Source organism: Sorex fumeus, unplaced genomic scaffold (genome assembly GCF_029834395.1).
Source record: "Sorex fumeus unplaced genomic scaffold, SorFum_2.1 ptg000022l, whole genome shotgun sequence".
In the NCBI taxonomy this organism is placed as follows: Eukaryota; Metazoa; Chordata; class Mammalia; order Eulipotyphla; family Soricidae; genus Sorex; species Sorex fumeus.
Window position 1 is genome coordinate 564,421 of NW_026606079.1, and position 27,322 is coordinate 591,742.

Below are 27,322 nucleotides of genomic sequence, written 5' to 3' on the forward strand. Positions count from 1 at the left end.
GCGTGGTGCAGTTGGTACCGCAGGGCGCTGTGTCGGGAGTGGCCAGGTCATTCCAAGCAGTGCAGACACCCGCTTTGTGCCGGGGAGAACTCACGTCCTCTCTCACTGTCACACAGGACAGGAAAGCCACAGCTGTCACACCCGTTCCGACACCAGCAGCTCTGGAGGCACAAATGTGAGAGCTGCGTTCAGCCAAGTGGAGGTTCTCTGGCACCCCAGGACTTCCCAGCCCCCCACTCCCTCCCCCGGACCTCCTCCCCCGCCCTCCGCTTCCTGCTCTGAGATTTCCCAGGCTCTGCCAAGGCTCCGCATCTTCTCATCGTGGGCTGTCGCCGGAGGCTTTCTCCTCTTTGGGATGTACCGCGGGGGAGGGAGAGGTCCCCGCCTGCTGTGCGGGGGCTGCGTGTGCTCCTTGCGGCTGCCGGTGCGGGGGACCCCTGTTACCCTGTGAACCCGCGTCGTCAGGGTCCTCCCTGCGGGCCTTAGGCAATCTGGAGGGATGCTGTTTGTTCTAGGGTTGTTTCAGGACTCTTCAGGCTGCAAAGCACAGGAAAACCCTCACTTGGGGGCTGCAGCGAAAAGGGAATTTTAAAGCACAGGGGCTCATACCACCGGCAAAGCCGTGGGGCATCAGGTAAGGCTTGATCTAGCAGCGCAAAAGCTGGGTCCCATCCCTCCCCGGTGCACCCGCTGTGCGCTGGTCTTGAATCCTGCTCATCCCTGACCTCCAGATGGCGCCTCCCACCCACTCCCCACCAAGGTCCCAGCTGCCTGGGCTGGGCGGGACACGTCAGCCCCAGCTGTCAATGCACACTGAAATCTCCCCACCACTTCCTCCAGCAACCGGCCAAGCCGGAAACACTCTCCTATAGGCTAGACTTAGGTCACATGCCCACTACTGACCAATCGCTGTACTCAGGGGGCGGGGCATGTTGATGTCTTCAGCCAAGTTTGCCCACTCCCCAAGGCAGGGGTCAGGGACCTCGTGGGAGGGCAGGACCAGCGGGCCAGGGTTATGGTCTCTTTGGCCTCGGGACACTGGGCAGGGGCGTGAGCCCTGGAGCAAACCCAGGGCCAGTGTGGGATGAGAGGGGCGGCCCTAGTTTCCTTGCCTGCCTTTCCCCTCTCTTGGTGGGCGCCTGACTCTGGACCTGGTGGCCCCACAGTGTGGTGGGGTCATTAACACCCTCTCCTAGCTAGAGAGCTCGGCCATACAGTGGTTAGGGCGCCGCCTGGTATGCAGCTGACCCGGGTTTGGGCCGCAGCACCCTATAGGGGCCCCTGAACCCCAGAGCCAGTGGTCAGCCCTGAGCACTGTATAGGAGATACTGTGTCCTGCCATCTACACGCACTTCCGACCTCAGACACCTGCGCCCAGACTGGAGTCTGGAGGACTGACTGTAGGCTCAAGCAAAGCCGACCCCAGTCCCGGTGGGGCCCTTCCTAGAGGCTGTGTCCTGTCGTCACCCCACACAGCCCTGTCTGTGGGATAAGACGGGCTCAAGGCCATGTATTGTCCAGAACGTGGCATCAAGGGGGCCTGTAGGACACTCTTCTGCCCCCTTTCCTGGTGCCTCAGTCCCCTTTCGCCTCCTGGCCCTGGGGACACGGCCGTGCTTACACACTCTGGCTGATGGGGAACTCACTCCCTCCCACCCCTGCTGATGGGGCACTCACTCCCTTCCAGCCCGCTCCGGCAGGCCCAAAGCGAGCCCAGATCTCAGTGACTGAGAGAGAGAGAGGAGGAGAGAGCAGGAGAGAGACACATGAGAATGCGGGAACAAAGGCACGAGGGGGTGCTGTGGACGTCAGCCAGGGGCCCTGCTGAGCACCCAACCCAACCCTCTTCCTGTGTTCTCAAATCCAGCAGAGCCAGAGGCTGGGGGCTGTGGCTTAAAGTGGTGGCATTTGGGGCCTGCGTGGGGGAACCCCGGGGCCCCTCCCTCGCCCCACCACGACAACAAAGCGGAGCCGAATAGAATATCCCACACCATCAGGACGGCTGGGGCGTTTTCACATGTTTAGGGGGAAATAATTAAACAGGCGACGGAGCACTTAGCAAAATGTGGAACCAGGCCCCCGCGTGCGTCCGGCACACGCTGCCATTCTGCCGCGCCGGTGCCAGACGCCTTGTCCCCCAAGCACACTCTTCGGTCCCTGCGCTTCCACTCAGAGGACGCTGCCACTGCTCGGCCACCCCGCCTGATGGGCACAGAAGAGGCCAGGGAGCCCCCAGGGGGCAGGTGGCAGGACCCATGTCACCAGGGGCCTCGCAGAGGGGTGGGTTACCCCCGAGCCAGGGCCGTCCCTTGGCCGGGGGCCTGGACCCCACCCGGCCTCTGTCCACGCAGCAGGGCCGGCCCTGGGCATCCAGACGCGCATGGACGGGAAGGTTCTAGGGGCGCCTGAGCTGCAGCCGCCTCCCCGGCAGCTGCCGAGCGGGGAAAGTGGGTCAGCCCGGGAGGGACAGTCCATTTTTAGCTTTTCATCAGGGTCTCTTCATTCGCTCTTTGCTTGAGGAGCTCGGCACAGCCCCTGCAGGGGCCCTGATGCGAGGGGCAGGGGGAAGGGCAGGTCTCAGTCACGTGGGATGGGAGGGTGCAGGGGGAGGGCGGCCCCCCTGGAACCAGCCCAGTTGCCGCGTGTGGGGTGCAGGCCCCGTGAGAGCGGGTGACACGAGTCAGGACCCCTCACCCCCACCCTCCAGCCGGGTCCCCGCGTGCCCGCCTTCCTCACCCCTGTCCAGGCACCACGGCCTAGCCCGACCGCCTGGAACAAGGGCTCCGGCCCCCCACAACCCACCAGGTCTCTCACCAGACGCCCCCCGTTTGCCCCTTCCCAAACCCCTGCACCTCCACCCCCCCTCCCCTGTAGACACATGGAAACACTGGTCCCCGCCCCGCCCACACACTCCCTGGGTGACTGGGACGCCAGCCTGCACCCAGGACCGTGTTCACTCTGCCGCCCCTGCCTCGCCTAGTCCTGATTCCTGCTGCTATACCGGGGCCTCCCCATAGGGGGAGCCCGCAGAAGCCCTGCCTCAGTTTCCCCTCAGATCATGGCCTGTGGTTGTCCTAGAAGCTGGAAAACGGAGGGGAGAGCTGAGAAACTGCTTTATCTAGCCCAGGGGTCGGCAGGTCACCCCAATTTGCTGCCCAGACCCAGACCCTGGTGGCTGAGCATGCCAGACGGGGGCCCACCCGGGGTGCTGCGCTGTCTCTGGGGACGCTGCTACCTCTCCCTGCTCTGCCCGGCGCTGGCCCCATGGGGGTGAGGGCACCCTAAATCCTCAGGAGCCTGCCTTCAGGGAAGGTGGCGTGGCTGGCATTGGAAGGCGCAGCCCCCCGCCCCCCGAGACCCCGGGAGCTGGGCTGGGAAGGGGCCTAGACAGGGCCCGAGTCCCCACCCCCGCTGAGCCCCTGCATTCCTGGCCGAGGTCCCCGGGATGGGACAGGACCTCTTGTGCATGTGGCAGGGACTCTGGCAAAAGGGTCCTACCTGCACCCACCAAGAGGGACTGAGCCGGTTCATCTATAGTCCGTCACTATTCTAGAACATTCTTGCCCAGATTAGCAGGACTCCAGGGACTGAGCTCACTCACCAGCAGACTCTCTTGTTGATTTAGTTCCTTCCCTTCCCCTCCCACCAAAACAGTAAGGCTTATAGGTTTGAGGGTTACAATGTTTCCACCAAAGTGTCACCACAATCCCTGTCTGCCCCTCTGCTCCCTCTGTCTGGGTGTTGTTTGCTCTGGGCATTATTTGTGTCTTTGCTTTGTTTCTTTGTATTCCCAGTAAAGATCACCTACTGTGTGTCTTTTCCTTCTGACTTCTTTGGCTTAGTACGACCCTTTCCCACTCAACCCACCTTGTAGCCCTGTAGCTCTGTCATCCCGTTAATCATCTATTAACGCCAGTAGCGTCTCCATTGGTCCCAGCCCTGAGATTTTAGCATCATGAACTTTATGACCTCTCTCCGCGGATGCGGCACACCAGCTAGATGTCCTTGGGCATGACGGTGACGTGCTTGGCGTGGATGGCGCAGAGGTTGGTGTCCTCGAAGAGCCCCACCAGGAAGGCCTCGCCCACTTCCTGCAGTGCCATGATGGCCGAGCTCTGGGAGCACAGGCTGGTCTTGAAGTCCTACGGTGATCTCACGCACCAGCCGCTGGAACAGCAGCTGGCAGCTCGGTGGACTTCTGGTAGTGGCGGACTCGAGCAGCGCCACGGTGTTGGGCCAACGTGCTCTTGTGGGCCCCCTTGGTGGCCAGCTGCTTGCGGGGTGCCTCCCCGTCCGTTGACTTGTGCGCCGTCTGCTTAGTACAAGCCCTCTCGTTCTTCCCAACTCAGCTGGAGACTCCTTCAGGGTTAGGAAACCGAGACCCATTTTTGCTCCTGTTGTTGGCATATTTAGTACGTCCCGGGTAGCTTGCCAGGCTCTGCCATGCAGGCGGGATACCCTTGGTAGCTTTCTGGGCTCTCTGGTTGGGATGAAGGCTTTTGGGGTGATCTCTGATTGTTCCTGCAGGTGTTCCCAGTCTACCGAATGTAAGCTCCTGGTGACCAGGCCTACTGTAACAATTTGCATACTGACAATACGCACCTGCCTGTGTCTCCAGGCAGCACTTGGGGCATCTGTGGCCCCAGGTTTATCCCCTTGAGGTGGATGGAGTGTGCCCAGAGGTCGTTGAATAGCTGGAAGAGCAAGACCGCATTGCACAGGGTCCGTGCCAGGTCAAACACATGTGCCGAGTCCCAAGTCACTCGGTGGCTGGCAGACAGCGTCCTGCAGTGGATAAGTCACTGGGTGCGCTACTGTCACTGCTCCATGCTCGATGGTGTTGTAAGTCGGCCCAGCCGGGGGAGGCCGTGATGCTGCGGCCGCCGCCATGGTTTTTCCTCGCCCTGCGAGGAAAACATTTAGACATATTTAGACACCATTCTGTCTAAATCCCTCAATGCAGCCGGTGATGTCCAGCAGGGATCACACGCGGAATTCCATGCCTGGTGTGCTGAGCCGCGCATCATCCAGAGCGAGATGGTGAACCGGGTTCAGGAGAGTGCGAGGGGTTCGACCGGCGTCGGTGCCATCTTGCCTCCAACTCCCTTGTAGAAAAAAATAATCATTTCAGTAAAATAACATTGAAGATGAGCAATAGCACAGAGGGTAGGGTGTTTGTCTTGCATGCAGCCGACCCAGCTCTGATTCCCAGCATCTCATATGGTCCCCTGAGCACCGCCAGGAGTGATTCCTGAGTGCAAAGCCAGGAGTAACCCCTGTGCATTGCCAGGTGTGACCCAAAAAGCAAAAAAAGCAAAAAAAAAAAAAACAACCAAAACCCCAAACCATTGACAATTTCCCCTACCCCCCACTTTTCTGGGAAGGGGCCACATGTCGCAGTGTGTGTAGGATGACATTGCTTTGTCCTTTCTCCCTTTCTCCACAAGGACCTTAGGTTTATCAGGTTACACCTATCACAGTGCTCCCAAGTCACTCCCATTCCTTCATTTATCTGCGACCACTTCTCTCTGTTCTCTTCCCCAACCGGTTAATCAGCTTTCCCCCCTAATCCGTATCTGTTTATTTGTAAGGCCAGATCCTTCTAGGACACTGGAATTGTGTTGTAAGTTAATATTGCCTTTCTCCTCTCCTTATGTCTTTTGAAGAAGAATGAAGTAGCATGGGGGAGGAAGAAGCAGGGGGAAGCAGAAGAGGGAGACAGGAATGAATGGAGAGAGGACTGGAATAAACTGCAACTAAGACCAACCAGCCCGGCCCTCGTTTCATTCCTTCGCCTGTCCATCGCCATCGACCTCCCCGGGGTGGGGGAAGTGGCATGAGACTACCGAACTCGGGCAGTGGGAGAGACAGAGACACCGCAGCTGTGTGCTTTTTGAGTTTAAACAGTGCTCAGGGCTTACTCCCAGCTCTGTGCTCAGGGACCACTCCTCATGTTCTTTAGAGCCAGCGATGGAACCTGAGTCAGCAGCGTGCAAATAAAGTGTCCTGCCCAATGTACCATCGCTCCCAATACCTGCCCCACTCTTTGGGGGGATAATTTTGTTTGGTCTGGAGTGATTTATGATTGCAACCTGGAAGCTAAGTTAGAATTCAAACTTGACAAAAGCCCTGAGCCCTAGAACCAGTGGTCTTAGAATAAGATGAAAAATATTCCCCTGAGCTCAAAGAGACCGTTTTTTAATATTAGCTGCTGTAGCAGCTCAAAAAAACAAAAACAAAAATAAAACCTAGACAAAACCCTGCTAAGAATAGTTTGAAAGACCAAGAAATATGCATGAACTTCTCTGAGAGTGTGCCAGCAGAATATTGAAATGTATTTAGCCTTTGTCTCGTGTATTTAAAAAAAAAAAATCCCGTTGCGGTTTCATGGTTTACAACTGTTGTGGTCTCTTGGTTTGTTGAGTCCACTGTTCTGTTGGAGATTAGCTGGGGTGTTGGGCCGGTTCTGCGGCCGAGGGTGTCGGTGTGACCTCGGTCGATAGCCCTTAGGCAATAAGGGGACTCTGCCTGTTCCCAGAAGGGCCCAGAGTTGTCAGCCTAGACAAGTCTCCCTGGGAAGGTTCCGTGTCATCGAGTTCTTCCTGGGATTAGCCGGAGAGCTGTTCATACTCCGTGGACATGTGCCTGCTCCGTCTTCATGGGGTTGTTGGTGCTTTGGTTGTTGAGCTTACGAGTATTTTCTATATCTTGCATATTAGCTCTCGGGTTGAAGTCTGGTGTATAAATATTTATTTCCAACCAGGAGCATATCTTTTAATTTTAACTGTGGTTTCTTTCACATGCAAAAAAATGTTTTAGTTTATTGTGTCCTGTTTATTTTTGTTTTCTTTGCCAATGAAGAGTTGAATCATCGAGGAGCGTGACCTCTCGGGCTGATGTCATGAGGAGATGCTCCCACTTTTCTCTCAATGTAGTTTGTGGATTAGGGCTTAATATAATGGTTTTTAATCTACTTTAAATTAATTATTATTTGTATAGGGTGAAATCTGGTACCATTTTATCTTTCTTTGTAAGTGGATCATCTGTGTTCTAAAACTTTTGGATGGAGACGCTTTTCTTGCTCCACGTATGCACTGTTCTTTGCCATGATTTAACTGTCCATGTATCTGAAGACCGAGCTGGGTTCGATTCCTCTGCCCCTCTCAGAGAGCCCGGCAAGCTACCCGCACAGCAAAGCCTGGCAAGCTACCTGTGACATATTCAATATGCCAAACACAGTAACAACAGTCTCAAAATGGAGACGTTACTGGGCCCACTCGAGCAAATCGATGAACAACGGGAGGACAGTGACAGTGACAGTGACAGTATCTGAAGGTTCACCTCTAGGCTCTCAATTCTATTTTACGGAGAGACTGAGCATTTTGCCTTTATGCCAGTACCACACTGTCTTGATTATTATTGCTTTATACATATTTTAAAGCCAGGGAATGCAATGCTTTCAATCTTCTTTTTTATCTTTAAATATTACTATTGTATGGTATGGGTCTGGAGCAATAGCACAGCGGGTAGGGCGTTTGCCTTGCACGCAGCCAACATGGCTGACCCGAGTTTGATTCTTCCACCCCTCTTGGAGAGCCCAGCAAGCTACCGAGACTATCTCGCCCGCACGGCAGAGCCTGGCAAGCTACCCGTGACTACCCGTGACGTATTTGATATGCCAAACACAGTAACAAGTCTCACAAAGGAGATGTTACTGGGCCTGCTCAAGCAAATCGATGAACAACGGGAGGACCGTGAACGTGATTATATGGTATTATTATTCTTATTTGGTTCTTGGGTCATACCTGGCAATGCTCAGGGCTTATACCTGGCTCTGAGCTCAGAGATCGCTCCTGGCAGACTCAGGGAACCATACAGCATGCTGGAGACCAACCCCAGGTCAGCCACTTGCAAGGCAGACGCCCTACCCGCTGTACTATTGCTCCGGCCCGCTTCTTTTTTTTTTTTCAATCAACATTTCTTTGGCATTCAAGGAAATTTATGACTCCTTACAAATTGTAGCAGTATTTGTCCTATTTCCTTCAAGAATACCTGTAGAATTCAATGGGAATTGCATTGAATCTGTAGAGTGTCTTGGGTAAATTGGTCATTTTAATAACGTTAGAATTTCCAATCCATCAACAAGAAATATTCTGTAGTAAATCATTTCACTTTCAACTGTTTAGATTTTCCACAAATTTCTTCTGGTATGCAGGTGATTTATTTCCATCTTCAAAGCACAGTGGTCTAAGAAGACACTTGGTATGATTTCTATATTGAGTTTTTAAACATTTGTTTTGTGTCCCAGACTGTGGTCTTACCCTGAAGAATGTCTCGTGTTCCCAGGTGCTAGGGGAAAAAATGTAAACTCAAGCTTGTTAGTGGTGGAGAGAGAGACCTATTCATATACATGTGCCCCAAACATATGTCTAGTAAGCCTACCTCTTCTACTTTTCCATTTAAGGCAAATATTTTCTTATGGATTTATTGTCTGGTTGGCCTATCCAGTGATGAGGAGTTGGGCGAAGGGGGAAAACGTTTATTACTGTTGTGTTTCTGTTGCTATCTTTCCTCGAGTCTGTTGTCCGTTGCTTTATACATTTGGTTGTGCCTTTGGTGAATATGTTCATGAGTTCTCATTATTCTTGATGTACATGTCCCCGGATTATCATATGCTCAGGGGACCAGATGGGGTGCTGGGGATCGAACCTGCGTCAGCTGCGTGCAAGGCAAGTGGCTGACTGGCTATATACCCTTGCTCCACCTCTTCCCTTTCTTTCATTTTAGGCTGCTCTTAGCTCATGTAACTTCCGGCATTTGACTCTGAGCCTGGGTTCATCGTGATGGTACAAGTGTGTGTCTCATAACCAGGAAAACGTTAAATTCTCACCCATCGGGCCACCTGTGTCTTTTTACCGGCCAGTTCAGGTCACTGGTTTTTCGTGAACTCATGAAATAAAGTAACTTACTGTCAACTCTTCGTATGGGTCACAAGTGTTTGTCTTTAGTCTTTTCCTTCCTGTGTTCTTTGCCCTTTGGAGAGGCGTGACCAGACCTCCTGTCCGTGCCTCTGAGTGTGTCTGCCCCGAGATGGCCGTGCAGTGCACCGCTGGGACTCGGGGCTTATATTCCTTATTAACTTCAAAGCCAGGGAGGCCCGAGTTCATTATTCGAGACACGGTTATTGCCCGCCTTCCCTCCCACGTTCTGTGTTTGAAGCATCTTAATACTTCTAACAGGACTTCTTTGCCATTTACAAACGACCATTTAGTGTTCTTGGTTTATTGGCTTAGTGGCCATGAGCTTCTTCAGCTGTGGCTAGTCTGAAGCTGTGTGTTTTTCCTTCAGCCTGGGTGACAGTCTGCTGGCTAGACTATTCTTGTCGAGGGTCTGTTTAATTCAGCGTGTTGGCCAGGGTCTGCCGTTCCCTCAGGCCTGTCGGGTTTCCTTTGGTAGCTCAGACATGTGTCTTTTGGGGAGTCGCTTGTGAGTGAAAGTTTGCTTTTCTCTGGCTGCTCTTCTGGTCCTTTGGTTCTTGCCATTTTAATGAGAACATGGTGCTGTGCATTTCTTTTGGTTTATTTGGTTTGAATAAAAATGAAAAAATGAGGCTCCTATAGCCATGCCACTGGATTCCATGCCAGGCTGTTTTCACTCAGGGCACCCCAGAGGGGGCAAGGTGAGAGCCCTTCCCGCCCCAAGGGACCCAGTCCTGGCAGCCGACCTCCACTACCCAACCACCGCCATACTCCAGGCCACTTTCTGGACACATCATGGGACACTTCCTACCCATTTTCCATAATTACCATACCATGTTTGATGGGGTTCAGACAGTAGAAAATAAATCATAGAAATATATATATATATATATATATAATAAAACTCGGCAAGCTACCAAGAGTATCCCACCTGCACGGGCAGAGCCTGGCAAGCTCCCCATGGCATATTCGATATGCCAAACCCAGTAACTATAACAGGTCTCATTCTCCTGACCCTGAAAGAGCCTCCAGTCGTTGGGAAAGATGAGTAAGGGGAAGCTGCTAAAATCTCAGGGCTGGGATGAATAGAGATGTTACTGGTGCCCGCTCGAGTAAATCAACAAACAACAGGATAACAGTGATACAGTGATACTTGGTTTGAAATTCTCTGAACTTCTTGGATCTGGGTCTATGACTTGGTCTCAGACTATGAAAGTTCTTGACTGTAATTTCTTCAATCTTTCCACTCTTCTCTCCTCTTCTCCCCAAGCTCCTGCCATGTGTATACTATTGCTCTTGAAACTATCCCATAAATCCTTTATTTGCTTCATTTCTTTTTCTTTCTTTTTTTTTGGGGGGGGAGGGGGTTTTGGGCCATATTGGGTGATGCTCAGGGTTTACTGATCTCTGTGCTTGGAAATCACTCTACAGTGGTGAGACTGGAGCGACAGCACAGCGGTAGGGTGTTTGCCTTGGACGCGGCTGGCCCTCCACCCCTTTCGGAGAGCCCGGCAAGTTACCTGAGAGTATCTCGCCCGCACAGCAAAGCCTGGCAAGCTACCCGTGATGTATTTGATATGCCAAACACAGTAATAACAAGTCTCAAATTGGAGATGTTACTGGGCCTGCTCGAGCAAATCGATGAACAACGGGAGGACAGTGATAGTGACAGTGGTGAGGCGTATGCAAGTGCTGGGGGTTGAGCCCGGGCGGCCTTCATATGAAGTGTGTGTTCAGTCCACGGGGCTATCTCTCTGGCCACAGCCTTCATTTTCCTTGATTACTCTCTTGCTTCTGTTGTTCTTTTGTTTTGGGGCCATACCCACCAGTGCTCAGGGATAATTCCTGGATCTCCACTCAAGAATTATTCCTGGCTGTGCTCAGGGGACCATATGGGATGCCGGGGATTGGACTCAGGTGGGCTGTGTGCAAGACACACACCCTCCCCACAGTCCTATCAGTCCCACCTCTCAAAAGTTCTATTTTGGTGGTCTCATGTTCCCTATTGGGCTGGAGTGATAGCACAGCAGGTAGGGCGTTTGCCTTGCACGCAGCCAACATGGCCGACCCGAGTTCGATTCCTCTGACCCTCTCAGAGAGCCTGGCAGCTACTGAGAGTATCTCGCCCACACGGCAAAGCCTGGCAAGCTACCCGTGATGTATTCGATATGCCAAACACAGTAACAACAAAGTCTCACGATGGAGACGTTACTGGTGCCTGCTTGAGCAAATCGATGAACAACGGAAGGACAGTGACAGTGACAAATGTTCCCTATCCTCAGGCAAGCGGATGCGTTTCTTGGGGGGCCGTTCTGCCACTGACCCTCCTCTGCCGAGACTTCTCGTTCACCGCTGGTTTCTTCCATTTAGTGATTTCTGATCGATGTTTTCTTATATTTTCTCGTTCCCTGGTGGCAGTCTCTTCTACAGCACTCCTGAATCTGTGAACAACCCGACCGCCTGTCACTGGGGGGTTTCTGTGAGGGGGTTTCGGGAGCCCTGTGTGCTGCGGGCTCCTTCCTAGACTGTCTTCCCGTGCTAGTGGTGAGCTCCTGCCCACATGTGTGGCACTGTGGGCAGGCTGGGGAGGCCTCTGGCTTGAAGTACTGCCATGCCACATCCACGCTCTCTAGTTTGCTGCTGGCAATTAGCCATCGCGAGCGACTGCGGCTACTGTGACCCTGAGGACACACGTCCACTGCTCCCGTGGCAGCCTGTGGCAGGACACTGATGTCCACACGTTTGGGCAGCAAATGGGGCTCGTGTTCCATGCTCCCCACCCCGAAGCACCTGACCTGCTGGGGCCTTCGCATTTCAGCACCCAGCTGTCGGTCGGGCGGAAGCCAGCCTGGGAAGTGTCCCTAAGTGCGATGGGGACTGGATTCCTGCCAATGTTTACTTCCAGGCCATTTGATTGGGTGGGGGGAACAAATACCGACCACTCTTCAGTTCACTCTCTTTTTTTTGCTTTTTTGGGTCACACCCGGCGATGCACAGGAGTTACTCCTGGTTCATGCACTCAGGAATCTCTCCTGGAGGTGCTCGGGGGACCATATGGGATGCAGGGAATCGAACCCTGGTTGGCTGCATGCAAGGCAAACACCCTTTCCACTGTGCTATGGCTCCAGCCCGGCTCCTCTTTCAGAGGAGACTGACGCTTCCCACAGGCCTAACTGCCTACCCTGGGACCTGGCTGGCCCGGGCATTTCACCCTCTGTGAGAACGTGGCCTCAGGCAGGGGCTGCCGGTCCCATGGGCGCGCTCTGCAGCCCCGCCCCCAGGACCCCCTTCTTAGCTGTGAGCGAAAAGGCAGTACTCACGTCCCAGAATGGGGACTTGCTGGACCCGCAGGTCTGTCGCGGCACCCTCTCAGAGGGTGCAGGATCCTGCGCTGAATGGCTTATTTTCTGCCCCTTTGTGGCCAATGGGGTTTTGTAGTTTGGGGGTGACATGTGGAGGTGCTCCGGCTTACTTTTGGCAGTGCTCAGTGAGCAAGGAGGCACTCAGGTCCCTGCCATGCCCACCGTGGCCCCGTCTCCTCGCATTCTCCGCATTGGAAGTGGGTCCTGCCCACACTCGAGCCTGGGGGTTCCAGGGGCGCTGACTGCCTGGGTGGGACGGCCACTGGGTGCCACCAGTATGTGTGTGCAAGAATGTTGGGAAGTCAGGCTCTCAGGCCGGGTGCCTGTAGTGGGGGGTCCCTGTGGGGGGCTGGGGCTGTAGCTAGGCTGCACATCCATGGGACCCCGCAGCAGAAGCAGGGATGGTAGTCAGACACGCCGCTGGGCGGGTGCCTGGGGCCTTGGCACATCAGGAAGGCAGCATGACCGGGAGCCCATGGGGATACTGGACGTTCTGGGTTCAGGCCCCCCTGGACGTGATACTGGGTGCCCCCAGTTTTCAGTGATCTGTTTGCAGTAATAAGCTGCAGTCGAGGCTGGCGGCTTCCAATGAGGTCCCGGGTCCTCTCGGCAGAAGCAGGGTGGTGTGGGAGCCCCTCAGACATGCGCTGGGGTGTGGTTGGTCTCAGCCTCTCCCTTCCTGGGGGCCTGTACTGTAACTTTGCTGACCCGGGCTCTGGGCACAGGCCTTGGGGGCGGGGCCTGGTGAGTGGGGGTGTCCGTCCATGTGTCAGTTATCCTGGGGCTGGTCCTCCGAGGGAGGAGGCTCTTCCTGTGTCGGCGACACCCCAGAATCCTGAGTCTGAGCATCGCCCCGGTTTGAGAATCATCTCGGGAGATGTCAGGGGGCAGCTGGCAGGCATGGAGACTCGAGGCAAAGGCCGTTGTCCCTGGACGCGGGCAGGGGAGCAGGAGACTGCCTCAGGTCCGACGCCCACCAAATGGGGAGTCTGTGTGGGGACTCCAGGGTGAGGCCGGGGGCAGCAGGGAGCCCCCCTGGAGCATAACAACACCCCCGGTAGAGCAGAGGGGAGCCTCAGGCGGTGCCAGGTGGAGGCTGGGGGCTGGAACCGCGGGGCCCTGAGCAGGGGAGGTTCTCAAAGCCCCATTTGTCCGTGTCCAGAACTGCATGGTGCCAGCAGTCTGGGTGCCCACACGCGCCTGACCAGGCCCCGCTGTGAATGAGGCCTTTATCCCTGATACAGTGCCAGGAACAAGGCCAGAAGTGGGACCGGCGCCCGCCACCCCTCCCGGGCTGGGGGTGCGAGGGAAGGTTTTGGGTTGAAACTCAGGCCTCTGAGGCCCAGGTGGGGAGGTGGAGGTGGTGACCCCCCGGGAGGGGAGGAGTCTGAAGCTCTTGGGAGGCTTACGCTGTGGCCCCAGATGGGGGACTTGAGTCTGGGACCATGCTAGGTTGGCAGGGTCAGCATGAGGTGACCAGGGTAACCAGACACTCTCCATCTGCACCCCCGTCCCTTTGGACCACCCTGCGAGGGTCCACAAGCAAACTAGCAACGCTGAAGGTCATTTTGCTTATCACCAAGCCTGGAAACGAGAACCGGAATTCTGAGGCCCCTCAGAGCTGCCAGGCTGTGACATGGGTCCTCTGCCCCCCAAACCAGGACTTAGCCCCCCAGTTTGAAAGCACAGGCCTGGGCGGGTCCTTCATGGAACCTGGAGGAAACTGCTGTTTTACTGTGGGATTCTGGCTGGGGTGTTGTGGGCATGTGAACCTGTGACCTTTCGCGAGTAATATTTGGGAATCCCCAAGGAGGCCTGAACCCTGTCGGGTTCGGGGACTCTGGATCCCCCGGCCACCTTGGTCACTCAGAGGGGCCACTTGAGGTGCTGGCTTCAGAGCTGAGTCGCCCGCTACCCAAGGCTTCCAGGCACCCACATTCCAGCCCTGCTCACAGGCCAGTGCTCACTCTGGTTCTAACAAGCAGTATCCATGCTTTTGGGGGGGGTCCCAGAACTGAGGTTCCTTCATCCCATGCCTCCAAAGGGCAGCCTGTGGCCATGACACATGGACGAGGGCATTTAGGCCTCATGCACAGGCAGGGGACATTGCACAGGGAGACCAGGACTCCTTGGAGAGTGCACACAGGTGGCCGAGACAGAAGGAGATACCAGGCCTTGGGGCTTCCCCTGGTTTGCAGGACAGAGACTGCAGTGGGGGTGGGGTGGGGTGGGGTCAGGACAGACTCAGGGTGTAGGAGGGACCCAGGGGTGGCACTGTCTGGGCCCAACCAAAGGGAATCCCAAGGGGGGCCAATAGTGGGGAAGCAGCCCCTGCTGGGGTGCCTGACCTCCAGGCGCCCCTCCCCCTGTAGTTAGGGTGCTGGCTGGGACTGACTTCCTGCCAGTGCTCCTCCTTGGCTCTTGAGTTCATAGGGAACCTGGAAATGAATTAGCCCAACAGGCCTTCCCGGCCCCAGCACAGGGACAGGCTCCTGGTCAGTAACACCTGGCCCTGCCCAGTCAAGGTGCACTGGCCAGTCAGGGCAGCCCCCAGGAGAAAAGGGGCATCCCTGAGTAGGAACCTCCCGAGGCTGGGATCAGACTGCAGGCTTCTGAGGGAAGGGGCAGCTCCCGGGGGTCTCCTTGGGTCTCTCCAGGGTCCTGGGGCGGGGATGGAGTGGACAGGGTTACCGGCTGTGCCCAGATGAATGACGACAGCTGCGCAGGTGGAGGGTCTGCGGGCTTGGGGTGGGGGCCCGGGGGCCCGGCTCTGGGCATCCGAGATGTCAGATGTCAGGCTGCATCTCCAGCCCGCGGCCTCCCAACTCCAGAGGCACCTGCAAGCAATCCAAGGTCCTGGACAATCTGCGGGGTCTCCCTGGGTCCACGCAGGGCAGGAAAGGATGGGACCCCCGCCCAGGACAGCCAGAGGCCAGAGACAGTCTTTCTGGGTCCCTCGTGGAGCCTCACGTCTGCCGTCCTCCTCCTCTTCCTCATCCTGCTCCCCGGGAACGCCCCCGTCTCCCGAAAGAGAATCTGATTGGCTCTGCCCGCCCACGTATGCCCCACCCCACCATGTTGATTGGCTACCAGTCAGGTGCGTGTCTGGCAGGGACCAATGGGTGCAGCCCTCGTTGGGGGGGCGTGGCCACACAGTGGGGCTCTCACCCCGCCCCGTTATAGCAGCTACATCAGTCAGCAACCCTGAGCTCGGCCGAGGACCGGCCTGGACGTTGGGCCTTGGACGGGTCACCGGCCGCCCCCGTGCACCCCTTTTCTTTGTAGAATGCAGGCCGGGTGGTCTCCATCTCGTGGAGTCAGAGACACGACGTGCGTGAAGCGACTCCGGGAACCGTGCTTGGCATGGGCAATAGGCTTAGTAAATAAAAGCTGTTTATCATCCTCCAGCCCCCCTCATTATTCGGGGGAGCACTGGCATCTGGCTCAGCTTCAGAAGCTCTCCCGCGCCTCCCCCCCTGCCAGTCCCCACCCTGAGCCTGCCGGGAGTCCAGGAGACGAGCCTGGTGAATAAAGGAGGGGGGAGGGGGGAGGAGAAGCTGTAATTACCGCTGGCTGGCAGGCTGGCAGAGGAGAAAGGATCCGCCCAGCCCACCTTGCAGTTTCCCCGGGAGGCCAGATGGGCGCTGCGGGGGTGGCTCCAGGCGCTGCTCCATCCCTTGCCAGGGGGAGGAAAGGGCCCTGGTCACCTGCTGGAACCTTCCAGAACCCCAGTTTTAGGGTGTTTTTGTTTGTTTGTTGGAGGGGGGGAGCGGGTCACACGTGGCTGTGCTCAAGTCTGACTCCTGGCTCCGCGCTCAGGGATGGAGTGCTGGGTTGGCCCCAGTGCCAGGCAAGTGCCCTAGATGCTGTCCTGTCTCTCCAGTCCCCTCCTGGGGTTTTAAAACAATGACCAGACCCCCAGGAGTCCCCCAAGGCTCCACCTGGTCTCCCTGCTCTCCCTGCTTTGTGCTCTGCCTTGCCACCAAGCCCTCCTCCGACTCAAGAGTGTTTGCAAGGGCTATTCCCTGCCTGATGCTGTTCCCTACGCCCCTCATCTGGCTCCCTGACTCCTACTGCACTGTGCAGGCCTGCTGGGCCCCCAGGCCTTGGTCTCAGCCCCCTGGAGCTGACGCTAGGCTCAGAGGAAAGGGACTTGTGGGACTGATCAGAGTCAGTGGGAAGTGCCACAGGCCCACCCCGTCCTGTGTGGTGCCTGTCTGAGCCACGTCCCAGCCCCTGACCCAGGTGAGGCCGCTCCCCCCCCCCTTCCATGAATGCACCCATCTGGGGTAGGAGGTCACTCCCTGTGGGGTGACATCTGGCCTGGGAACAGAGGCTGATAACTGGCTCAGAGCCACACAGCGCAGAGTTCGGATAGGGAGGGTCTGAGACCCAGGAGGTCTGACTCTGCTTTATTGGTGGAGGGCGCTAGGGCTGTGCTCAGGGCTTACTTCTGGCTCTGCACTCACACTCCTGGCAGTGCTCATGGGGTCTATGTGGTGCTGGGGATCAAACCTGGATCTGCTACGTGCAACGCCAGTGTCCTCCCCGCTGCCCTGTCTCTGGCCCGGGACCCTGACTTCTGACCCATTTGTGGGTGCCTGGGCTGGTCCCACCTGTGCTGCTGTCTAGTCCTTTTTCTGGGGCCCTGAAGCTTGACTCTCATCTTCGTCTTCAGGTTGCCGGGAGGCTTCCCCGCTGGTGCTCCCCACAGCCCGGAGCCTCTGGCTTGTTTTGAAGAGCTCTGCACCACTGGAACCCCGCTGGTGGTCCCAGGACTTTGGGATGGCCTGTGGGGCCAGTCCTGCACTTTCCTTAGGAATATGGTAAGTTTGCAGAGGGACAGCTTTGTGTCCTGTGCGGGGGACGTTAGAAACCCCACAGCCAGCTCCATAGAAGCCCTGCAGCCCTGCAGTGGCCTCAGCCCTCCACCCGATCCTGAAGGACTCACCAGGATAAGGAGCACTGCCCAGCCCTGCCCCGTGCCCAAGGCCCAACTTTGCACTCACACAGGCTGCTACTGACTGGGTCACGTGGGGTTATAAGGAGTGATGTGTCCTGGCCGGAGACACCTCTGGGGACATAAGTGGCCAGAGATCCACCACACACACGGGGCAGGGAGATGGTGCAGACTCCCCACCCTGATGTAAGCCTGGTCCAGAGAGGGTGTTGGACCCCACCTGACCAGTGGGAGAGGCCTGGAGCTGTGGCTAGTTTAATGCCACGCCAGAACAGAGAAAAGAAGGGATTTGTATGGCTGCCTCTATGGTAACAGAATTCCAGGACGGGCTTCATCGGGACCAGATCTTTCTAAAATTAATCGAAGAAGACTTTGGAACAATAATCTTTGTAACATCTAGTGATCCGGAAAAAAAAATAATTGAAAGAGAATAAAAAAAAACTTGACGAGTCTAATAATGATAATAAAAAAATGAAAGAACCCAATTCAAATAAAAATTAAGGAAGTAAAGAAGTAGGTCTCCGTGGCAGAATGGATGAAGCTGAAAATCGAGCCGATTACCTAGAAGCCAGGGGACTCAGCGCCATCAGTGAAAAAGAGGTAATAGAAAAGAGATCAGGGAAAATATAAAGACTGTGCGAGAGATATGGCGACAAGACCATGAGGAGTGACCTCAGAATCAGGGATTCCAGGAGAGGCAGGGAAGGGAGGGCGGGGGCGGGGGGAGGCTGACAGGCAAGTGAAAACTCCTGAAGTCTGAAGAGGCGGATCAGTGCGCAGAGCCCAGAGAGAGAGTCAAGTGCAAGGAAGCCCAGGAGAGCAACAACCCAACGCCTGTGATCAGCACGGCTCGAATAAAAGACGGATTCCTTAAATCAGCAAAGGACAAGGAAAGACTCACATTAGTTTTGTCAAATGAAGTTCTACAAGAAAGAAGAGACGGAAGCGATCAATTCAAAGTAGCTCTGTCCTCCCGTTCATCGATTTGCTCAAGCGGGCACCAGTAACGTCTCCATTGTGAGACTTGTTGTTACTGGGTTTTTTTTTTTTTTTTGGCATATCGAATAGGTCACGGGTAGCTTGCCAGGCTTTGCCATGTGGGCGGAATATTCTCGGTAGCTTGCTGGGTTCTCCGTATAGAATGAAAAACACCTTCAACCAGGAACCCCCTGCCCCCCATCCTGCAAGTTTATCATTCGGATTTGTTGGCTTATTTGTGTTGCTGGGTTTTGGACCATACCAGGTCATACTTGGGGCATACTCCTGGCTCTGTGCTCAGTGATCACTCCTGGTGGTGCTCAGGGGACCTTATGTGTTCCAGAGGATTACACCAGGGTCAGCCGGATATGTGGTGAATTCCCAAACTCATGTACTGTCTCTCCAGCCCTTATCTCTCAGATTTGAAGAAATGATAACTCTCAGAGGAGAGCTGAGGACATTTGTCACATCTAAACCCGTTCTCCTAGAGGTACTGAATGGCCTAGGTCCAATATCAAAAGCAACCAACATCCTCACAGATAAATGCAAACAAAGTTATATCAATAGTTTCCCTGAATGCCAGTGGACTGAGCTCTGCCATCGAAAGTTCGGGAGCGTCTGGAGGGGCCAGCAAGCAAAGATGCAACTTTCTCGTGCTTCTACGAGCGGCCTTGGATTCCCAGAATAGACACACCACTCAGAGTTACCGGTAGGACTAGCGTGACTGACAAAGAGCAGGAATGGTCACATGTATATCAGACAAAAGAGCCTTCAAGCTAAAGAAAGTGGTAAGAGGTAGGACCAGAGCGGAAGCCATAGCCCAGCTGGGAGGCGCTTGCCTTGCATATGGCCAACCTGGGCTTGATCTCCAGCATCCCGTATGGTTCTCTGAGTCGGCCAGGAGTGGTCCCTGAGTGCAGAGCCAGGTGTAAGCCATGAGCACTGCTGGATGTGGCCCTAACCCCCGCCCCCCACTCCGACAAAGGAGGATGCATTGTGTATCAGATAAGGAATCGATAGTTCAAGAGGGCGTCTCAATGCGTATCCACCAGACGGGATGTGAAGTTGATAAAGCAACAGTTTATAGACCCGAGGAGACAGAGTGACAGCAGTTCAATAGCTGTGTGAGCCTGTGCCGCCCCACTCTCTTCACCCAACAGATCAATCGGACAGAAGATCAGCAAGGAAACAAGAGGCCTCGGCGAAGAATCCGACGAGGAATCAGAAGGACTGGGCTGAAAAGACATAAACAGGAATACCCTCCACCCTCCCCCGCACTTGAGCTGAAGGCACATTCTCCAGCGCGCAAACACACACACACACACACACACACACACACACACACACACAAACCATTTCCCAGGAGACAGCAAGTGCTCAGCACAATTCTAGTCTATGTGAAGGTGACAAAATAAAATTTGTACAGGTCTTTTTGTCCTTTTTTTTCAGGCTACAATGCCATGAAGGTAGAAATTAATTGTGAAAGGAATCCAGGAAAAGTTCTAACATCTGAAAACTGAAGGGCATACTTTAACACACTGATTGGCCAGGGAGGAAGACAAGAAATAAAAAGATTCCTCAAAATGAACAAGAATGAAGACACACAAGATCAGAATTTATGGGACACAGCAAGAGTAGAACTTGGGGATGTGGAGTGGGTCATAGCAATACAGTCTTATATCCAGAAAGCACCGCACTGCACTGTCCTCCCGTTGCTCATCGATTTGCTCGAGCAGGCCCAGTAATGTCTCCATCGTGAGGCTTTGTTGTTACTGTGTTTGGCATATCGAATACGCCACGGGGAGCTTGCCAGGCTCTGCCGTGCGGGCGAGATACTCTCGGTAGCTTCCCGGGCTCTCCAAGGGGGGGGGGGGGCAGGAATAAAACCTCAAATAAACAACTTTTGGTGCAACAAAGCAAAGCAAAAATGAACTTGCATTAGATTAAACTGAAAAGTTTTTTCACAAAGGCAGGCTAAAATAATCACTGTATCACTGTGATCACTGTCATCCCGTTGTTCATCGAGCAGGCACCAGTAACGTCTCCATTTATTCCAGCCCTGAGATTTTAGCAGGTGCCACATTGGAGGCTCTTTCAGGGTCAGCGGAATGAGACCCATTATTGTTACTGGGTTTTGGCATATTGAATACACCACGGGGAGCTTGCCAGACTCTGCTGTGCGGGCAGGATACTCTCGGTAGCCTGCTGGGTTCTCCAAGAGCGAGAACTAGACAATAAGAGGTCACGCGGCCATGAATGCAGCCACGTACTTCCAGGACCTCGGTTTTATAGTCTCTGGGTCTTGGCCATTGATGGGATGACATGGCACCGGGGGCAGTTGGTGGGTGTAACCATCTAGCTACTGGAAGATGGGGGATCTGGGTGGGTGAGGCCCAGTTCCGATCCAAGCAGGCTTGGAGATTTCAGCCCTAGGTCCTGCATACCTGGGTTCCTCTGCCAGTTCCTTCATGTGTGAGGCTCGTCCGAGCATGTGGAGAATGGTCTAAAATAATAATAAAAAACACCCCACTAAACAGGAGAAAATATTTGCACACAATGCCTCAGATATCTATCCAAGCTGAATACAGAGCACACAATTCTCAGGCAGGAGACAACCAATAAGCATCGAAAAACAGGGGGAGAAGATGAAGAGGACTGTGGTCCCTGGGTCTCCCACCCTTGTGCACCCCTCCTTTCGGCCCACCTGCTGGGAGAGCCTGGGTGGGTCTCCTTCCTTCCCAGTGCCCAGTGCCAGCCCTGCCAGGCAGACTGGCCTGTACACCTGGCGAAGACTAGTTTGATCCTTGGCACTGAATATGGTACCCACCCCCCCACTGGAGTTCCAGGAGTGACCTCTGAGCACTACTAGCGATAAAATGACCAAGTAAACTCTGGACGTGGGTGGAGGGAAGTGGGCACTGATGCAGGGATTGGTGTTGGCACCATCTCCAGAGCCCTGCGACAGACATTTGTAGACCAGAATCTGGCGATGGTTCTGTTTAATCCACAGCCACACAACCTCACTCTTTTCTGGCTGGGGTGGTGGGTCTCCAGGGACCCAAGGTTTTGTATCATGTGACTGATGAGGAGGGAGGTGGGGGTGGTAATGGATTTCCTTAAGGCCATTTAAGTCCAGGAAGAAGATTCTAGGTTGGAAGGGGGAACACCCTCACTGCAGAGCCTGCTTGTCAGTCAGTGGAAGCTGATGTGGGGTGCCCCTGGGAACCCAGGTGGGTGAGGGTCTTTGGGATGAAGTTTGGGCTGATTTTATTTTATTTTTAAAATTTATTTTATTTATTGCTGGGGCTGGAGCGATAGCACAATGGGTAGGGTCATTTGCTTTGAATGCGGCCACCCAGGTTTGATTCCTCCACCCCTCTCAGAGAGCCCGGCAAGTTACTGAGAGTAACCCACCCGCACGGCAGAGCCTGGCAAACTCCCCGTGGCATATTTGATATGCCAAAAACAGTAACAACAAGTCTCACAATGGAGACATTACTGGTGCCCACTTGAGCAAATCGATGAACAACAGGAGGACAGTGCTACAGTTGCTGCTATTTATTATTGAATCACCATGAGATACAGTTACAAGCTTTCATGTTTGAGTTTCAGTCATACAATGATCAAATACCCGTCCCTCCACCAGTGCACATTCTCCACCACCAATGGTCCCAGTAACCCCTCCCTCCCCTCTCATACCCCCATCCCATCCTGCCTCTGTGGCAGGGCATTCCCTTTTGTTCTTTCTCTCCTTTTGGTTGCTAAGGTTTGCAAGAGAGGCATTGAGTGGCAAACATGTTCGGTCTATAATCTACTTTCAGCATCATCCTGGGAGAATCCTCCCAACACCCTTTGCTTGGTGTTCCCTTCTCTGCTTGAGCTGCCTTTTCCCATAGCTTGTGTGGCTGGCCTTCAAGCCATGGAGTAAGCCTCCTGTAATAGTCTATGTCGACTATTCTAGGATGTTGGTCTCCTATTTTGTTATTTTATATTCCCCAGATGAATGCAATCTTTCTATGTCTGTCCCTCTCTTTCTGACTCATTTCACTTAGCATGATACTTTCCATGTAGTACCATTTGTATGTAAATTTCATGACTTCATCTTTTCTAACAGCTGTACCAAAGTTTCTTTAACCAGTCATCTGTTCTTGGGCACTTGGGTTTTTTCCAAATTTTGCCTATTGTGAACAGTGCAGCAATGAACATAGAAGTGCAGATGTCACTTCGGCTATACTTTTTTGCCTCTACAGGATATATTCCCAGGAGTGGTATTTCTGGATCAAATGGGAGCTTGATTTCTAATTTTTTGAGAATCATCCATGCTGTTTTCCAAAAGGGCTGGACCAGTTGGCATTCCCACTAGCAGTGAAGGAGAGTCCCTTTCTCACCACATCCGCACCAACACTGGTTGCCCCTGTTCTTTTGGATGTGTGCCAGTCTCTGTGGTGTGAGGTGATATCTCATTGTTGTTTTGATCTGCATCTCCTTGATGATTAGTGATGTAGAGCATTTTCTCATGTGCCTTTTAGCCATTCGGATTTCTTCTTTGGGAGTTTCTATTCATTTCATTACCCCATTTTTTGATGGGATTAGGTGTTTTCTTCTTGTGGAGTTCAAGCAGTGCTTTGTATATCCTTGATATCAACCCCTTATCAGATGGGTTTTGGGTGAATGTTCTTTCCCATTCTGTAGATTGTCTTTGTATTCTGGTCACTATATCTTTTGAGGTGCAGAAGCTTCTTAATTTAAGATAGTCCGATTTGTTTATCTCTGTTTCCACTTGGTTGGTCAGTGGAGTGTTGTCTTTGAAGATACCGTTAGCTTCAATATCTTGGAGGGTTTTGCCGACCTTGTCTTCGATGTATCTTATGGATTTTGGCCTGATGTTGAAATCTTTAATCAATTTTGATCTGACTTTTGTGCATGGTGTTGGGTCGAGGTCTAAGCCCATTTTTTTGCATGTTGTCCAGTTATGCCAGCACCATTTGTTGAAGAGGCTTTCCTTGCTCCACTTCACATTTCTTGCTCCTTTATCAAAGATTAGATGTTCATACATTTGGGGTTGTGTGTAGGGATATTCCAGCCTGTTCCATTGGTCTACAGACCTGCCTTTGTTCCAGTACCATGCTGTTTTAATCATTACCGCTTTGTAGTAGAGTTTGAGGTTGAAGAGGGTAATGCATCCCCATGTCTTTTCCCCAAGAATTGCTTTAGCTATTCGTGGGTGTTTGTTGTTCCATATGAATTTCAGGAGTGCTTGATCCATTTTTTGAAGAATTTCATGGGTATCCTTATAGGGATCGCATTAAATCTGTATAATGCTTTGGGGAGTATTGCCATTTTGACAATGTTAATTCTTCCTATCCATGAGTAGGGGATATGTTTCCATTTCCTTGTGTCCTCTTTTATTTCATGGAGTAGTGTTTTGTAGTTTTCATTGTAGAGGTCCTTTACCTCTTTAGCTAGGCTGATTTCGAGGTATTTGATTTTCTGGGTCACAATTGTGAACGGGATTATTTTTTTCATGTCACTTTCCTCTCTCTCTCACTATTTGCATATAGGAAGGCCATGGATTTTTGGGCATTGATTTTATAGCCTGCAGCTTTACTGTACAAGATTTTAGGAGTTTCTTGGTAGAGGATTTAGGGTTCTCGAGATAGAGTATCATATCATCTGCAAATAGTGAGAGCTTGATTTCTTCCTTTTCTACCTGGATGCCTTTAATGTCTTTTTCTTGCCTAATTGCTATTGCAAGTACTTCCAGTGCTTTATTGAACAGAAGTCCAAAGTTTCTTTAACCAGTCATCTGTTTTCAGGTACTTGGGTTGTTTCCACCTTCTGGGTATCGTGAACAGTGTTGCAATGAACATACAGGTGCAGATGTCATTTCTACTGTTTTTTTTTCTTTTTTTGGGGGGTGGGGGGGGGGACTCACACCTGACGATACACATGGGTTACTCCTGCCTCTGCTCTTAGGAATTACTCCTGGCGGTGCTTGGGGGACCATATGGGATGCTGGGAATCGAACTTGGGCCAGCTGCTTACAAGGCAAATGCCCTCCCCGCTGTGCTGTCACTCCAGCTCCTCTACTAAGCTTTTTTTTTTTTGCACCTTTGGGATATATTCCAAGAAGTGGTATTGCGGGGTTATATGGAAGCTCAATTTCTAGTTTTTGACTTTGCTGATTTTACATGCCCGTGACCCAAGTGGCTCAGTATTGGCCACTCCAGGCGCTGCCCGCAGAGTCCCCAGCAGGCCCATCTGTCTGCCAGGGGCTGGCATCTCAGTCTCACCTGCTCTGGGCCTCAGGGCAGCCCGGCAGCCGGCTCTGAAGTGCGCCAGTGTCCTGGTGCTCAAGTGGCCCCTGATCCCCCGGCACAGAGACCCCTAATACTCCTCAGCACGCCTCCGCTGTCCCAGCTCAAGATGACAGTCCTTGGGGGTCTGGCTTCTGTCACCGGGGGCCTTTATGTCCCTGGGCACATTCCAAGTCGCCTGTGGGGGTGTTTTTGTGTTTGTTTGGGGACCACACCCTGGGATGTGCAGGGGTGACTCACGGCTGTGCTCAGGACCATAAGGGCCGCTGGGGATGACCCCTGGTGAGCTGTGAGCAAAGCAAACCCCTACCTGCTCAGAGCTGGGATCTCTATGCCACAAACTTAACTTTTGTCCTTGAGCCAAGAAATAATCCTCCTTCTGCTCCCACAGCCGAGTGCTCCGGGGTGGGCTGACCCCAACAGCGGGGCCAGCGGGGGCTGATGGACATGGTGCGGCCCTGCCTCCCTGTAGGGTGGAGGGGGGCCGGGCAGAGACACTCCAGCCCGGGTTCTCTGCAGCCTTGCAGCACATCTCTGCCTGCTGCCTCTGTCCTCCCTCCGTGCTCTGTGCATCCTTGTAGAAGCGGTTGGGTGGTGTGTGTGTGGGGGGGGTGCCCACACGCACACAGCCTCCCTCAGGAGCCCTGGGGCCTGTGTCAGGTCACCTGCACTGGCCTTCACGCGTGGCCATCTAGCTGCCCGGAAACAAGAGGACGAGCTGGGGGGCGTCCGGGGCAGCCAGGTGTGGGCTGGTCCCCCCGAAAGTGCCAGGCGCGCGCTTGGCAGACGCGGCCTCAGGGGCGGCTGCGCGCCCCGAAGAAGCCCCTTGGCGCGGACCCAGAGGTGCGGGCCGCCAGGGAGCCCCCGCGGCGTTCGCGCACGAGCAGGTTATTTGGGGAAGAGGGGGGCAGGCGCCCTTTGTTCCCCCCTTTGTTCCCCAGCCCTCGGCTCCTCCGCGCGGCCTGACTGGCGGAGGCTCTACTTTGCGGATCACGGTTCTGAAAGGCCGCAATTGGCCTTTTGGCTTCTGCAGACGCTGATGAGTCAGGCCTGGGCAGCCCTGCGGGAGGCCAGGCACCCACTTGGCTTCGCCGCCCCGCCTGGCGCCAGGCCCCGTGCCCAGACCCTGCGCCCAGGCCCCGTGCTCTGACCCCGCACCCAGACCCTGCGTCCAGGCCCCCCACCCTGACCTCGCGCCCTGACGCCGCGCCCTGGCCCCGCGCCCAGGACCCGCACCCAGGCCCCACACCCAGCACCGAGGCCCCGCACCCAGACCCTGCGTCCAGACCCCCCACCCTGACCTCGCGCCCTGACGCCGCGCCCTGGTCTTGCGCTCAGATCCGGCACCCAGACCCCGCACCCAGGCCCCACACCCAGACCCGCGCCCTGACCCCGCGCTCAGACCCTGCACCCAGACCCGCGCCCAGGCCCCGCTCCCTGACCCCCCCAGGCCCCGTGCCCAGACCACGCACCCAGGCCCCGCACCCAGTCCCGCGCCCAGGTCTCACGCTCAGACCCTGCGCCCATACCCGTGCCCAGACACTGCACCCAGGCCCCATACTCTGACACTGCGCTCAGACCCGCACCCAGACCCAAACCCTGACCCCTCACCCTGACCCCACATCCTGACCCCTCACCCAAGCTTCGCACCCTGGCCCCACACAGGCCTTTCCTGAGTACCCAGGCCCAGTAACCTGACCCTTGCCCTCCCAGAGGCCAGAGGAGTTATGCCTGTGAGCTTGTGGGGAAACCAAGGCAGACTTGTGCCAGGGGCCAGACTGGGGCTGTAGCAGGTATTCAGGGCCCGAAGCACTCGGGGCTGAACTTGGGCTGCCGGGCGCCTGCAGAGAGGCAGTTGTTAGGGTCCCCACCCTAGGGACCGCCGGACAGAGCTGGAAAAGGGCTCAGGGCGGCCCCCTGCCTCCCCAGCATGTGTGTCCATGGAGCAAGGGCAACTGTGAGCAGAGGTCGGTGCCCCCAGCCTCCCTGAACCTGCTCCCAGGCCAGGATTTAGTGCTGGTCCAGGGGACACGCTCCACACTGGACCCCAGTGCCCCCGAGACAGAAACTTCCCTTCCAGTTCATTCACTGAAATCTGGAGACCCCCACCTCTTCAGCCCCTCCGTCCCCAGTCTGTGTCCCACAGACAGACTGACAGACAGACACACAGAGCCCTCTCCACCTACCCTGGCCCAGCCTGTGTCCTCGCAGACAGACTGACAGAGCCCCCCATCCACCTACCCAGGCACCCACCTGTTCTGTTGCTTAAACTCCCCAGGTTCCCCAGAACCCCCTGCCATCATGCAGACACCCCACACCACTTCCCCTCCTCACCATGGGCACACATGGAGTGTCTGCCCCAGGACCTTTGCACGGCCACACCTTCCCCTTTTCTCCAAGTGCCATCCCCCTCTCTGATTCCCTGCTTCTGTCTCTACCAGGCCAGTCCATCAGCATCACCCCACCCGCCTTCTCCTCAGATGTATTTCCCTGCCCAGGACCCCCTGGATGCCCAGACAATGCTCTGCGCAGACATCCCCCACCAGCTGGAAGCACAGCCGCTCCGCCCACAGATGAGTACACAGCAGGTGCTCAATAACGGCTCATCCCACAGAGCCCCGGAGCTTGGCGGGTTCCTGAAGCAGCCTCGAGGAAGCTGACTTGAAGTGACAGGAAAGAGCTGCTGCTTTGTGCCCAGGCCTCCCCCTAGGAAATACTACCCCCTCC

At 54.7% G+C, this 27,322-nt stretch overlaps 1 pseudogene; it reads right to left on the reverse strand.

Annotated features, from left to right (window-relative positions):
* Window positions 1–3,995: 3,995 nt before the first annotated feature.
* Window positions 3,996–4,890, reverse strand: LOC130023127 (histone H3, embryonic-like; annotated as a pseudogene).
* Window positions 4,891–27,322: the final 22,432 nt, after the last annotated feature.